Raw genomic sequence first — 16626 nt, 5'->3', positions numbered from 1 at the left:
TTTCCAACTCAGTTTGATCATTTACTTGGTTGCTATCGAATGTCATTGAGTTGATAGAGATCTTATTTTGGGATTGTGTATTGCTCGTTGGTTGCTTCCATCAGTTGCTTCATGTATGTCATGCTCTTGGGATGCGTATGACGCATTGACTTAGTCACTTGTCGCTGGTACTTTGTCTTGGGTTGCTTGAGCCCTTGAGCTCGTTTGTACACCTTTTGTGCCAGTGGGAGCATCTTGCATGCTTACTTGACCTTGAGCAGGGATTACATGCTATTGGAGTAGTTACATGTATTGGAGCAATCTATGTCATTGAGCAGTTACAGATGTATTGAGACTTTGGGATTATACTCCGACAATTCGATGTTGCATTGAGTATATGTCCTCGTTCACAGGATGCTTATGAGCTGAGTCTCAGTTTTGGATCCGCTTTCTTTTGAGCAGACACCTATTTGTGTCAGGTTTTAGCAGTTGCAGGTACATTTTGCCTAGATTGTCTGGGGGTGTGCCTCTTACTGACAGATGCTATTTGACATCTCTCGGTGTTATGCTCATGTATTTTCATTGTCATTTGGCTTTGCTTTTTCCTCTTTATACCGGCTTTGGACCTAGCATTGTTTAGTTGACATTAGATCTAGTTTTGGGACAGTTTGCTCTCATTATTGCAGTTCTGAAATTTATTATAGCAAGCATTTATTGGTGGACTGAGCAGTATTTTTTATGCTAAAATATCCTGATTTGGTGTATCGCACCTAGTACTAAGTGGGCAGCATTTTTTGGCACACTTTTCTCGCCATTTGGAGCTCATTTCAGTGGATTTTGGGTATTTTCTATAGTAAAACAACAAGCAGTTTTAGACTGTCTGTGCATTTCCAGCCTGCATTATGGCGTCCTCTTCGACTGATAATGCCATATTTAACATCACAAAGTTGGATGGTACCAACTACTCTTATTGGAAGAGTCAAATTTGACAGGTCTTGGTGCAGAAATCTCAGATTAAGCCACTTCCGTTGAGCGGGCAGCAGCTTGCAATTATGAACAATGACAATTGGCTTGAACTTGATGAGCTATGCAAGTCCACGATTGTATTGTTTGTCACTGAACAGGTACATTATAATGTATTTGAGGAAGCACAGAGTGCATGGGATCTATGGAATAAGATCAAGAATCTTTATGATAAGAAAAGTTCGGCGAGTCAGATGTACTGGTTGAAGCAGCTTATGGATCTGCGAAGGATAATGTGACTATGTTTGCTCACTTGAGCCAGTTCCATGCTATACTGAAGAACCTGACTTCATAGGATATCACCTTTGGAGAGGAAGTAACTCCTCTTTTCTTGCTTGGGACTCTGAATGAGTCATGGGATGTATTCCACACTGCCCTATGTGCCTCTAGTGCTATGAAATTGAATGATGTTGAGAGTACTCTTCTGTAGGAAGAGGTTAATCGCAAAAACTTGGATGCCTCTCGTGTTTCACATGCTTTGACAGTTAGAGGCAGGAATGACAGGAATGATTGTGGTCATGGCCGTGGCCGTGACTCGCAGAAGGGTTGATCTAAATCTCGTGGAAAGTCACGTAGTAAGTCACGTGGGCGCAATGCTAATGTCACTTGTCATCATTGTGGGAAAAAGGGCCATATCATACCACATTGTCATGAGTTGCGCAATGAGAAGTGCAAGGATAAGGGAAAAGAGAAAGTGCAGGAGAAGTCCTCTGATCATAGCATAGTACCTGTGAAGTCCAGCGTCAAGATTGAGGAAATTAATGTCACGCAGACCGAGGATTCCGATGGTAGTGATGAGTTCATACTTGTAGCTAGTTCTTCTGATGTCTCACACTTGACTGAGACACCTAGTATGTATGCACAGTGCTGGTTATTGGATTCAGGTGCGTCCTTCCATGTGACACCTTACCGTGAGTGGTTTCACTCTTACCGTACTGTATCTGAATCAGTAAGACTTGGAGATGACAGGTCTCTTGATATTGTGGGCTGTGGAGATATTCAGTTGCAGTTTTCCATTGGCAGTTCCTTTTTGCTCAGGGATGTACGTCATGTACCTGCACTAACGCGCAGTCTTATGTCTGCAGGATAGTTGGATGATTCAGGGTTTCATGTCTGTTTTGGGGATTCTGCCTGGAAGATTACCAGAGGCAGACTTGTGCTTGCTAGAGGCTCCAAGGCTGGTAGCCTCTATCCTCTTGTTGTATCTGGGTCTTCTGTAGACCATGTTTTGGCTTGCTATTGGTGTCCTGGGAAGTGGCTTTGAACAATCTTCTTGCTGTCCATCATGATTGAAAAAAGTTCTCGGCCAACCGGGACCACCCATCCGTAGGACGGAACCGTGGCCACATCCATCGCACTTTCCTCAAGTTGTTTTAGTTATCTAATTACCTACCACATTTAGTTGTACATGCATCAATCAGCTTCCTTAATTAGCCCATTGGGCACTAGTTCCTTCATGTAATCATAGCACTTGACATAAAAAAGCAATGTCAAACAAGTTCCTTTTCACAGCTTATCATATTTATCTTTGAAATACATTTATAGCATCTAGTCCACAGGCTTATCCATAATCCTCCCACAGGCTATCTAGCAATCCACAAGGATTACAAATCCAAGATTCCACCCGTAGACTAGTATGCGGGCCTCAAGATCCAATCCCAAGTCACATTGGCCTCTTGTGTAGGGCCCGAAAGGCGAGAGATTTATGGCCAGAGCCCCCTTTGGTACCCAAGCGTCCTCCTGCTCCAAGTAGCGCTCAACAGAGAGACCTCTCGTGGCGGGTTCGGTCCACCTTCCCGACGTGGTTAACAACCCACTTGGTTAGGGTCAAGCAAGCAGTCGGGGGTAACTGAAGCTACCTCTCCCTTCAAGTCTTCAACCTTAAGCATTAGATATCCATTCATCCTTTAATTCTTTGAGAAAACAAAGCAAACAGTGCTCTCTAAACTGTTACAAGCACAATCATTTCTAGTGGTCGTTATTTTGGCCAACTGCTAAGGAGTGAATCCTTCTTTCCAAATGCATCCAGCACTCGATCCGGGATCAATTGTGACTTGGCAAGATTCCCAAGGGTTTGTTTGTTAACCCTATATCCTTGGGTTAGGGCCGTACCCTATTAACCTGACTTAATCAATACCTTAAGTTCAAATAGCAGTACATATGTTATTCTAATTTACTGATTGATCTTTTACTTCCAAGCAAATATCTAATCCCCATATCTTGGTCATTTTACCCAAGAAAGGTACTATATCAGAACGATTATTCATCCTCTTGCAAGATAAACTTGCGTAAGAATCTGTCAATCTCATTTCGAGGATTTGGCCATTCCCTTGTGATCAAATCACAAGATCGTGCGACTCTGCAACTTGTTGCCAAGTGTTGCACCTAATCCATGGGACTATTCTACCCATCAAATGGTGTCTTCTAATCACGAAATCATGATTAGATAGGAAACAGAGTTAGGGTGTCTTCATAACAATCCGTTCTTGATTGCACTAGGCCGATATTGTCGGTCCTAAGGTTCCAAATTCAAACCGAGTTTCATCTTTTTAGCGAGTGATCCTTAGGATAGAAATCCTAGATCGTCTCTCGCAAGTACATCCTATTGTCACTACATTCCGTGAATGTGGGCAAGTCTTTAGGTTTAAGAGTTTCAGCTTTAGTAATAAGAGCGATTAGGTCATGTCCTCAACGTGCTAAACCCTAGTTAGCTCCTTGGGATATGTTTCATTTAATTAACCCTTCCTAAACAAGTCTCTCGCAGTTTTTAGGTACTTAGGTTTAAACCAATTTACTTGTCTATTCTTGAAGATATTTACGATACCATTTTCGTAACCACATTGATTCATTGCCTACATTTGACTAGATTTACAAACCCTACTTTTTTGGTTAAAATCAAAGCATATGCTAAGTTACGGCATAACTTCCATTGATTCATCTAGAACATGCATTCAAGATTTATGCTACTAAGCATTAGGGTTTTATGTGAACCATGCAACATTTTCCTACTTTTTTTCTAACTGAGATATTCATACGCTGAATGAGTATTACACAACCTTTCGTAACTATTTACATAGTTGATTGAGATTTAAGCCAATTGACTAGATTTTAATCTACTTTATGCAGATTTAAGAACCATTTCCATGCTTAGCAATTTCCTATGGTTGTTAGCAACCTTCTTTAAATAATTATTTTGAAGAAAAGATGTTCAATCATGCAACATCTGATTTATTCCTTCCATGCATAATCAAAGTGTACTATCATTATTTTGACTTGCAAAGATGGGCATTTAGTTAATCTAAGTTCGTTATTTTGCAATGCATAAAAACCACTTGCTAGGAATGCATAGAGATCTTATGCTCCTCTATTTCATTCGTTTAATACAAATGACTGATTCTTTGATCGAAGTTATTTCCTTTAATTTAGCCAAGGTATTTCAATTGAAAGAAATGCATCCTAATTTTCATAAGTGAATCATGCACAATTGAAATATTACGACATAAAACACAATTAGAAAGAAAACCTGGACTTGTGGTGAAATGTCCACATGGATGTTAGGAGATGATCCTCCTGCATTTGCGCCTTGTGCCTTCTTAGGACCCATCAAGACTTCGACCTTCTCGCCTTGGTCGCGGACTTATGATCTTGGCCCGTCTCTTTTGAATGCGAAACTCCCTTTGTGACTATTTGCACCGTCTTTCGGAATCGGCTTTAGAAGGCTTTATAGGTTTCCTCCTTGAAGTAGGGATTTCACGGTTAGGACCAATGGTTTTAAAAAGACTTGTGTAGGAATGCAATGGGAGACCTTAAAAGACTTGTATGGGGGGAAAATCAACGAAAATGACTTTGTGGAAAAGGTAAGGGAAAATTCTCAATTTCCCTGGATGCAAGGTGAAAGGATACTTAAGTCCTCGATTTGTAAAAACCGCTTTGGTAAAGGGGAAAAGGGTCCATAGAAAGGGGGTTTAAAACCCGGCCAATGGAATGACAAAAAACAAAGGGAAAAAGGGCTTCTTTCTCGGGGTAACTGGGCTTTTAAACCCACTTGAGAGGGCAATAAGAAAGGCCCACGGGAAGGGGGTTCTGGCTCACGGGGGGGGGGGGGGGGGTTATTAAACCCACTTGAAAGGGCTTTGAGAAAGCCCACAAGAAAGAATTTTGTGGGGCTTGCAATATGAAAGGGGCTTATGGTAGCCCCCTAAGAAGCTTCTTAGAGAAGCTTCTAAGGAGCTTCAACACATGGCGAAGGGATTGAAGATGGCAGTCAGACAGCGAATGGTTGGCGGCAGGGCGACCTGACGGCTTCGGCAGCGCTTCTCCCACACGGCGCAGCAAAGCAGCGTGGCTCCTCCACGACTCCTTCAGCCTTGGACTGGCGGCGTCAAATCTCCACCCACTCTCCTTTATGACAAGATGTTACGACTCTCCCCACTCAGCAGCGTGACGAATCTCTCTTCCCTCTTCCCCTCTCCATAGCCCTAGTTTTTATAGCCAGAGGGAGAGGTACTTCCCTCCCTCCATGCGGCCATACACATGGCTATAACCTTCCCATGAGCTCCAGCAAGGATGCTCAATCATCCTGCCTCTCCTCCAGCACGACCGTCGGCTAGGGGAGAGAGGGATAAGTAAAAACTTCTGCCATTATTCCAAAAATTATCCTTTTTTCCTCCTAAGAGGAGGTTCTTATGAAGAGCACGGGTTTTTATTAACTTATAGTCCTAAGTCAATTGGCCCATGGAGACCGTACTATCCGTGAACACAATGCCGGTATTCCCTTGCATGAGTATCATGGGGTTTAGAAATATTATCACGGAAATATTACATTCTCTTTCCCTTGGAGGAATCGAGATGTCCTCATCTCGAGATAAACTAGGGATATTGATGTTTGAGAGTGTTTTCATCTATCCAAGTGGCATCCTCCTCGGGATAATCTTTCCACTCGACGAGGCATTCTCTCAAGGTTTTGGATCTCTCTTGTCTTTCCCTAACATCTAAGATCCTATCAAGCCTTAGTTCAAGGACTCCTTGACTAGGCATTACAACTTGTTGGTCATCAAGTACATGGCCAGGATTAGGTACATACTTCTTCAATAGGCTGATATGGAATACATTATGAACCTTTAGGTTCTCAGGGAGATGCAGTCTATAAGCATTAGGTCCTAGGCACTTGAGGATCTTGTATGGTCCACAATACCTTGGACTTAGCTTCTTGCAATCTCCTAAGGATAGAGAACTCTTCTTTGGACGTACGTGAATGAAGACCATGTCTCCTTCCTCGAAGATTCTATCTTGACTCTTCAAATCCGCGTATGCCTTCTATCTATCCTTCGCGGCTTGGATGTCCTGTCTTATTGACTTTATTTGGTCATCCATCTCTTCCAACATGTGCTTTGAAGCTTCAACCCTCAAGGTTGGATCTGAGAAGTTTAGGGGACTTCGATAGTCATGACCATACAATGCTTGAAAAGGGGTCATCTGAATGCTTTGTTGGTAAGAAGCATTCTAGGAAATTTCCACCAAGGGTAAGTATTGAATCCACCTTTTTGGCTCACGACAGCAGTGTGCCCTAAGCATATCCTCGATAACTTGATTGACTTGTTCCGTTTGAGCATCAGTTTGGGGATGGTAAGCTGTGCTAAAACAGAGTTGAGTCCCAATGGCTTCAAAGATAGCTCTCCAGAAATGTGATGTGAAAAGAGAATCACGATCACTAATGATTCTTCTAGGTAGCCCATCTAGCTTGAATATCCTTGATAAACAACCTTGCAATGTCTGAGGCTTTATAGTTTGTCTTTACTGGAATAAGGTGTGCAACCTTAGTAAGCATGTCAACCACAACCATGATGGAGTTGTATCCTCCCTGAACTTGGGGTAGGCCAACAACAAAGTCCATATACTGATGAATTCCGATTTTATTTGGGGAATGTCGAGTGGTTGCAACTTCCCTGGCATCTTGACATGTTTGGTTTTAATACCCTGACAAGACAAACACTCAGTGATATATTTGAGAATGTCACCTTTAAGCCTCTCCCAACAGTAGCTCTTCCTAACTGCATTGAGAGTCTTGGCATAGCCAGGATGTCCTGAGAAAGGGGAATCATGAGCTTCCCACAATATCTTCTGCTTAAGTGACTGGCGTGCCAGTATACATGCTCTCATTCTATAGTAGACAAGTCCACTATTGACAGGGAATTTATGATACTTAGCCTGTAGCTTTTGGTCTTGGTCCTTTATAGAGATCTCCCTTAGCATGTTTTGATAGGCTGGATCATGGCATTCTTCCTCTCTAGCTAGCTCAAGTATTGGGTTGTTCGGCATGGACACCTTTGTAGCTAGAGATCTAGTTGTTGATGGGTTTTGCAAGATTAGAGAATTAAGGAATGCCTTGCGATTGAGTGCATCGGTAACTACATTATCCTTTCCAGGTCGGTATTTGATTTCAAAGTCATACTCTTCTAGCACTTCAATCAACCGACGTTGCCTCATGTTGAGCTCGTTCTGGGTAAAGATCCACTTGAGACTCTTATGATGAGTCACTAGAGTAAACTTGTTACCCAACAGGTAATGTCTCCAAATCTTTAGAGCATGGATGACAACTAAGAGTTCTAGATCATGGGTAGCATAATTCTTCTCATGGCTCTTCAGTTTCCTTGAAGAGTATGCTACAGGATGACTTTCCTGCATGAGTACACATTCTAAGGCAAGTTTGCTAGCATCAGGTACTACCTCGAACTCCTTACTGAGGTCTGGAAGTTTTAGGATAGGTGCTGATACCAAACTTTGCTTCAATCTCTCAAAGCTGGTTTGTTCGGGAGTTGACCATGCAATGGAAGTTTGCTTCTTTAGTAAGTCCATCAGAGGTGCTGCAATCAAAGCATAGTTTTTTATGAAGACCCTATACCATCCTGTCAATCCAAGAAAACTGTGTATTTACTTGACAGTTGTTGGTATTGGCCATTCTAGCACATCTCTGACCTTGGGTGGGTCCACTGAGATTCCTTCCACTGATACGATGAATCTCAGATATTCAATCTGACGTTTGAAGAATACACACTTCTTCATCCTAGCATACAGCTTATGTGCCCTCATTGTCTCAAGGACAATCCGAAGTTGGGATTCATGATCTTCTTCCTATTTGGAGTAGACTAAAGTATCATTGAAGAAGATGAGTACGAAGTCATCAAGATATGGCCTAAAGATATCCTACATTAACCTGTGGAAGGTGGCTAGTGCATTCGTAAGCCTGAATGACATAACTAGAAACTCAAAGTGCCCATATCTTGTGTTGAAGGCCGTCTTTGGGATATCTTCTTCCTTGATCCTTATCTGATAGTAACCATACCTAAGATCAATCTTGGAGAAGATCCTCGCACCTTGAAGACGATCAAGAAGCTCATCTATTCTAGGAATAGGGTACTTGTTCTTGACAATTGATTGATTCAACCCTCTGCAATCAATACACAATCGAAGCATTCCATATTTCTTTTTGTGGAACAGTACTGGAGCTCCCCATGGTGAACTACTAGGATGAATGTAGCCTTGATCTAGTAGTTGCTTAAGTTGTTCCTTGACCTCAATTGCTTCCGGTATGAACATTCTATAAGGTCTCTTTGCAATTGGCGCAGCTCCTAGCACTAGCTTGATCTCATGGTCAAGGAAATACGTCCGCATATTCCTTTAGCCATGAAGGTCCTTCACTAGACTCATGCTTCTGATCTAACTTGTTGAGCTTAATCAAGTAGACAGGTAGTCCTTTTTTGACTCCCTTTATAATCGGAGATGCTTTGGCCAATTGAATTTTTTGGCTTCCCTGCTTCACCTTGAGTTGTGACCAATTCCCCTTCAAAGTTTCAAAAGGAAATTTGGCCCTTTCCACAATGAATGTGGGCGTCATTAGGTTTAAGCCAATCCATTCCGAGTAGACACTCATGGATACCTAAGTTCATGACTCTGAATTTGACCGAAGTCATCTTTCCTCCCAGAAAGAATTCCACCTTAGCAGTTTGCCTGGTACAAGTGACCTCACGACCATTTGCTAATTCCACAAGCAAGGTAGGTGCTTCTACTGTGGCTATTCCAAATCTTTTTACACAAACTGGTGAGATAAAGGAATTTGTACTGCCACAATCAATCAAGGTCTTAAAATCTTTACCTTGATAGTCCGATGGTGTGTGAATCACCGAGAACTAGCGATTCATCCCTTTCTTGTGAAGAGCAGCATGGACTGTCGCCCTTTCAAACTCTGCTTCCTTGGTCGGATCTTCTTTTTCTTCGCACATTTCCCTGTTGGCAACACAGGCGGTTCTTCCTCTACCTCGGGTAATGGCTCCCTGGCCACGGCCAGTTCCTTGGAAAGGTGCTTGGCGATGTCCTCCTCCAAGCTTGGGACATTGCCTCTTGAAATGTCCAGGCTCATTGCAGTGGAAACAACGAATGTTTCAGCCATTGTTTGGGTAGGGACAAAGCTGTTGGCATTATTAGTCCTTGCTTTCTTTCTTTATCTCCAATTCTGACCTTGAACTCTCTTCATTTAAGGTCTATATGCTCCTCTGTTCGGGTCATTAAAAGACCAAGTTTTGATACCTCTTGGTCTAGCCTGCACCTCCTGAGTTATAGGCGCAGCTCGAATGAGTTTGTCCTATACATCTGAAGGGTGCATAGATTCGAGACGTGTATTCACTAGTGGGTTTAAACCAGCACAAAATTTTGACACCTGTTGTATCATGTCCATCTGTAGCGCATACTTAAGAAGTGAGACAAATTTAGAGTAATATGCATGAAGAGTGAGTCCCAATATTCTTTTAGCTGGCAGAACTCATTCATTTTCTGCGTGCGATACGCAGGTGGTAAGTATCTTCCTTGCACGGCTTTCTTCATCTTCTCTTAGATAACAGATCCTTCCACGATCCCTTGATCTCTTTACCATTGTTTCCACCATTGTTTCCGCGATCCCTTGATCTCTACACCATTGTTTCCACCAAAGCTTGGCTTCCCCAGTGAGCTTCAGCTTGGCTAGCATAGCCTGCTTGGCGGGTGCAGTACCGGCTGCTTCAAAGTAATCCTCCATGGATTCAATCCAAATTTCAGCATCCGCTTGGACGGATCTACCTTTCCCGTCAAATTCAGGTGGCTTAATCTGCTTGAGAAGAAACTTCTTCTCCTAGATTACGACACTACTTGATGTAGAGGGCGAACTAGGACTCTATACCTGGGGTTGTGCCTAGATAACAGTTTCTTAACGTTATTACATGATAAGCTTTGTGATTTATATTTCATCTCCAATTCAGCTATCAACAAAGAATCCTAACCACTTAATTTTTTATCAATTCTTATCGACAAAATAGACATTGATAAAAAGAAGTCTTATTGCATTCATATGTTATAGCCCTTTTGGAGTACAATATTTCCAGAGGTAATAGAGCAAGTGTTTACATTTAGTTTGAGGAGAATAATGTTGTATTAAATTTATCTACGAGAACTGGATAATATTATGGTTTCGGGTCATGGATCTTCAGGAATCGATAAGTCACTGGAAGATCACGGTATCCTTTTCTTTGGAACCCATTGTTCTCATAGCGCCCCAACACTTTGATCTTGTCGGCTAGGATTACATGGGTCACTTCCTCATATACATATGAGTTCAGCTCAACCCTCTGACCTCAAATATGTAAATTTGAGTTTACGTGAGCCTCCACAAAAATGAACAGCTTCACGATCTTCAGGTCTTCCAACCACTTGATCCTCTTGAGGTTGGTTTGGAGGTATGCAAACCGGTGGGCAGCTATGTAGTAGATTCCTGAGGCACCCATCCATCTTCGTTCCACGTACAAAGGTGATGGATTATAAATACGCTCTAGGATGTTCATCATCTCAACCCTTTGTCAATAATCTGGGGAATGCATCGCAGTCATAAACATGACTCGGAACACTAAGAACTTGTTCCATGCTTCATAATTCTGCAAGATAGCATCGAAAGTAAAGAAATGTTCGGAATAGCAACATTTGCTTTACTTTTTCCTATTAAGATTTCTTACAACAAATCCTTCATTGGTTTGCTATGTTACCAACTATAATGTGTCCACCTGTTGCCTTCAGGACATGTCTTAGCAGTCCATCGGAAAGGATGTCTAGAAAGCTCCGCCCGGCACTCCCATGGAATGTTACGGGGTTTTCGATCTAGGACTTTCCGCATTTGCCATGTAGTGGAAGTATTCTGGCCGTTCCCACTTAGGACCAACCTAAATCAGGGTTTTCCCTATTGGTCATTTCCTAAACGGCAACTAGCGTTGAACCCGAGCGAACTACTTTACGGAGAAACACCAGCGAAGCGGATTCACGCTGCACTTGGTTCAAGGAGAATGGGAAATGAGATGGATGCAAGACTTTATCTCTCTACCATAAGGAATAGTCCCATTCCATTCCCCTAAAATAGCGTAAATCGGGATTATTATAACTTAGACTCTAGGTCAGCACTCTTGCTGTTCATGTCCTTTGAACGATCTTCTTACTGTCCACCATCAAGATTGAGAAAAGTTCCTGGCCAACCGAGACCACCCATCCATAGGACGGAACCATGGCCACATCCACCACACTTTCCCTAAGTTGTTTTAGTTATCTAATTAGCTACCACATTTAGTTGTACATGCATCAATCAGCTTCCTTAATTAGCCCGTTACGCACTGGTTCCTTCACGTAATCATAGCACTTGAAATAAAAAAGCAATGACAAACAAGTTCCTTTTCACAGCTTATCATATTTATCTTTGAAATACATTTATAACATCCAATACATAGGCTTATCCATAATCCGCCCGCAGGCTATCCAACAATCCACAAGGATTACTAATCCAAGATTCCACCTGTAGACTAGTATACGAGCCTCGAGATCCAATCCCGAGTCAGGTTGGCCTCTTGTGCAGGGCCCGGAAGGCGAGGGATTTACAGCCAGAGCCCCCTCTGGAACACAAGCGTCCTCCTACTCAAAGTAGCACTCAACGGACAGACCTCTCGCAGTGGGTTCGGTCCACCTTCCCAACGTGGTTAATAATCCCCTTGGTTACGATCAAGCATGTGTTGGGGGTAACTGAAGCTGCCTCTCCCTTCAAGTCTTCAACCTAAAGCATTAGATATCCATTCGTCCTTTAATTCTTTGAGCAAACAAAGCAAACAGTGCTCTCTAAACTGTTACAAGCACAATCATTTCCAGTGGTCGTTCTTTTGGCCAACTACTAAGGAGCACATCCTTCTTTCCGAATGCATCTAGCACTCGATCCAGGATCAATTGGGACTGGGCAAGATCCCCAAGGGTTTGTTTGTTAACCCTATATCCTTGGGTTAGGTCGTACCCTATTAACCCGACTTAATCTATACCTTAAGTTCAAATAGCAGTACATATGTTATTCCAATTTACTAATAGGTCTTTTGCTTCCAAACAAATATCTAATCCCCGTATCTTGGTCACTTTACCCAAGAAATGTACTATATCAAGACGATTATTCATCCTCTTACAAGATAAACTTGCATAAGAATCTGCCAATCTCATTTTGAGGATTTGGCCATTCCCTTGTGGTCAACTCACAAGATCATGCGACTCTGCAACTTGTTGCCAAGTGTTGCACCTAATCCATGGGACTATTCTACCCATCGAATGGCGTCTTCTAATCAGGAAATCATGATCAGATAGGAAACAGGGTTAGGGTGTCTTCATAACAACCCATTCCTGATTGCACTAGGCCGATATTATCGGTCCTAAGGTTCCAAATTCAAACGGAGTTTCATCTTTTTAGCGAGCGATTCTTAAGATAGAAACCCTAGATCGTCTCTCGCAAGTACATCCTATTGTCCCTACATTCCGTGGATGTGCACAAGTCTTTAGGTTTAAGAGTTTCAACTTTAGTAATAAGAGCGATTAGGTCACGCCCTCAACATGCTAAACCCTAGTTAGCTCTTTGGGATATGTTGCATTGAATTAACCCTTGCTAAATGAGTCTCTCGCGGTTTTTAGTTGTTTAGGTTTAAACCAATTTACTTGTCTATTCTTGAAGATATTTACGATACCATTTTCGTAACCACATTCATTCATTGCCTACGTTTGAGTAGATTTACAAACCCTACCTTTTTGGTTAAAATCAAAGCATATGCTAAGTTACGGCATAACTTCCATTGATTCATCTAAAACATGCATTCAAGATTTATGCTACTAAGCGTTAGGGTTTTATGTGAACCATGCAACATTTTTCCTACTTCTTTTCTAACTGAGATATTCGTACGCTGAATGAGTATTACACAACCTTTCGTAACTATTTATGTAGTTGATTGAGATTTAAGCCAATTGACTAGATTTTAATCTACTTTATGGAGATTTGAAAACCATTTCCATGCCTAGCAATTTCCTATGGTTGTTAGCAACCTTCTTTGAAGAATTATTTTGAAGAAAAGATGTTCAATCATGCGACATGCGATTTATTCCTTCCATGCATAATCAAAGTGTACTATCATTATTTTGACTTGCAAATATGGGCATTTAGTTAATCTAAGTTTGTTATTTTGCAATGCATAAAAACCACTTGCTAGGAATGCATAGAGATCTTATGCTCCTCTATTTCATTTGTTTAATACAAATGACTGATTCTTTGATCGAAGTTATTTCCTTTAATTTAGCCAAGGTATTTCAATCGAAAGAAATGCATCCTAATTTTTGTAAGTGAATCATGCACAATTGAAATATTGCGACATAAAACACAATTAGGAAGAAAACCTGGACTTGTGGTGAAATGTCCACATGGATGTTAGGAGATGATCCTCCTACGTTTGCACCTTGTGCATTCTTAGGAGCCATCAAGACTTCGACCTTCTCACCTTGGGCGTAGACTGATGATCTTGGCCCATCTCTTTTGAATGCGAAACTCCCTTTGTGACCGTTTGCACTGTCTTTCGGAATCGGCTTTAGAAGGCTTTATAGGTTTCCTCCTTGAAGTAGGGATTTCACGATTAGGACCAATGGTTTTAAAAAGGCTTGTGTAGAAATGCAATGGGATACCTTAAAAGACTTGTATGGGGGGAAAATGAATGGAAATGACTTTGTGGAAAAGCTAAGGAAAAGTTCTCAATTTCTGTCGATGCAAGGTGAAAGGATGCTTAAGTCCTCGATTTGTAAAAACCGCTTTGGTAAAGGGGAAAAGGGTCCACGGAAAGGGAGTTTAAAACTCGGCCAATGGAATGACAAAAAACAAAGGGAAAAATGGCTTCTTTCTCGGGGTAGCTGGGCTTTTAAACTCACTTGAGAGGCCAATAAGAAAGGCCCACGTGAAGTGGGTTTTGGATCATGGAGGGGAGGGGGGAGGGGTTTATTAAACCCACTTGAAAGGGCTTTGAGAAAGCCCACAAGAAAGAAATTTGTGGGGCTTGCAATATGAAAGGGGCTTATGATAGCCCCCTTCTAAGGAGCTTCAACATGTGGCGAAGGGATTGAAGATGGCAGGCAGACGGCAAATGGTTGGCCGCAGGGTGAGCTGACGGCTTTGGCAGCGCTCCTCCCTCATGGGGCAGTAGAGCAGCGTGGCTCCTCCATGACTCCTTCAGCCTTCGACTGGCGGCGTCAAATCTCCACCCACTCTCCTTTATGATAGCGTGTTACGACTCTCCCCACTCAGCAGCGTGATGGATCTCTCTTCCCTCTTCCCCTCTCCATAGCCCTGGTTTTTATAACCAGAGGGAGAGGTACTTCCCTCCCTCCATGCGGCCATACACATGGCTATAACCTTCCCATGAGCTCCAGCAAGGATGCTCAATCATCTTGCCTCTCCTCCCTCTCCTCCAGTACGACCGTCGGCTAGGGGAGAGGGATAATTAATAAAATTTTCCATTATTTCAAAAATTATATTTTTTTCCTTCTAAGAGGAGATTCTTATGAAGAGCATGGGTTCTTATTAACCCATAGTCCTAAGTCAATTGGCCCGTGGAGACCGTACTGTCTGTGACCACAATGCTGGTATTCCCTTGCATGAGTATCATGGGGTTTAAAAATATTATCATGGAAATATTACATTCTCTTTCCCTTGGAGGAATCGAGATGTCCTCATCTCGAGATAAACTAGGGATATTGATGTTTGAGAGTGTTTTCATCTATCCAAGTGGCATCCTTCTCGGGATAATCTTTCCACTCGACGAGGCATTCTCTCAAGGTTCTGGATCTCTCTTGTTTTTCCCTAACATCTAAGATCATGTCAGGCCTTAGTTCAAGGACTCCTTGACTGGGCATTACAACTTGTTGGTCATCAAGTACATGGCCAGGATTAGGTACATACTTCTTTAATAGGCTGATATGGAATACATTATGAACCTTTAGGTTCTCAGGGAGTTGCAGTCTATAAGCATTAGGTCCTAGGCACTTGAGGATCTTGTATGGTCCACAATACCTTGGACTTAGCTTCTTGCAATCTCCTAAGGATAGAGAACTCTTCTTTGGGCATACGCGAATGAAGACCATGTGTCCTTCCTCAAAGATTCTATCTTGACGCTTTAAATCCGCGTATGCCTTCTGTCTATCCTTGGCAGCTTGGATGTCCTGTCTTATTGACTTTATTTGGTCATCCATCTCTCCCAACATGTGCTTTGAAGCTTCAACCCTTAAGGTTGGATCTGAGAAGTTTAGGGGACTTCGACAGTCATGACCATACAATGCTTGAAAAGGGGTCATCTGAATGCTTTGTTGGTAAGAAGCATTGTAGGCAAATTTAACCAAGGGTAAGTATTGAATCTGCCTTTTTGGCTCTCAACAACAATGTGCCCTAAGCATATTCTCGATAACTTGATTGACTCGTTCAGTTTGACCATTGGTTTGGGGATGGTAAGCTGTGCTAAAACAAAGTTGAGTCCCAATGACTTCAAAGATAAATCTCTAGAAATGTGATGTGAAAAGAGAATCACGATCACTAATGATTCTTCTAGGTAGCCCATGTAGCTTGAATATCTCCTTGATAAACAACCTTGCAATGTCTGAGGCTTTATAGTTTGTCTTTACTGGAATAAGGTGTGCAACCTTAGTAAGCATGTCAACCACAACCATGATGGAGTTGTATCCTCCCTGAACTTGGGTTAGGCCAACAACAAAGTCCATCTGAATTCCCATTTCATTTGGGGAATGTCGAGTGGTTGCAACTTCCCTGGCATCTTGACATGTTTGGTTTTAATACCCTGACAAGACAAACAATCAGTGACATATTTGAAAATGTCACCTTTAAGCCTCTCCCAATAGTAGCTCTTCCTAACTACATTGAGAGTCTCGGCATAGCCAGGATGTCCTGAGAAAGGGGAATCATGAGCTTCCCACAATATCTTCTGCTTAAGTGACTAGCTTGCCGGTATACATACTCTCATTCTATAGTAGACAAGTCTACTATTGATAGAGATTTCATGATACTTATCATGTAGCTTTTGGTCTTGGTCCTTGATAGAGATCTCCCTTAGCATCTTTTGATAGGCTGGATCATGGCATGCTTCCTCTCTAGCTAGCTCAAGTATTGGGTTGCTCGGCATGGACACCTTTGTAGCTAGAGATCAAGCTGTTGATGAGTTTTGCAAGATTAGAGAATTAAGGAATGCCTTGCCACTGAGTGCATCGGCA

This window comes from Lygodium microphyllum, chromosome 17 (genome assembly GCF_053477565.2).
Source record: "Lygodium microphyllum isolate KBCC chromosome 17, Lygodium_microphyllum_v1.1.10, whole genome shotgun sequence".
NCBI lineage: Eukaryota > Viridiplantae > Streptophyta > Polypodiopsida > Schizaeales > Lygodiaceae > Lygodium > Lygodium microphyllum.
Note: the sequence above shows the minus strand (reverse complement) of the source record.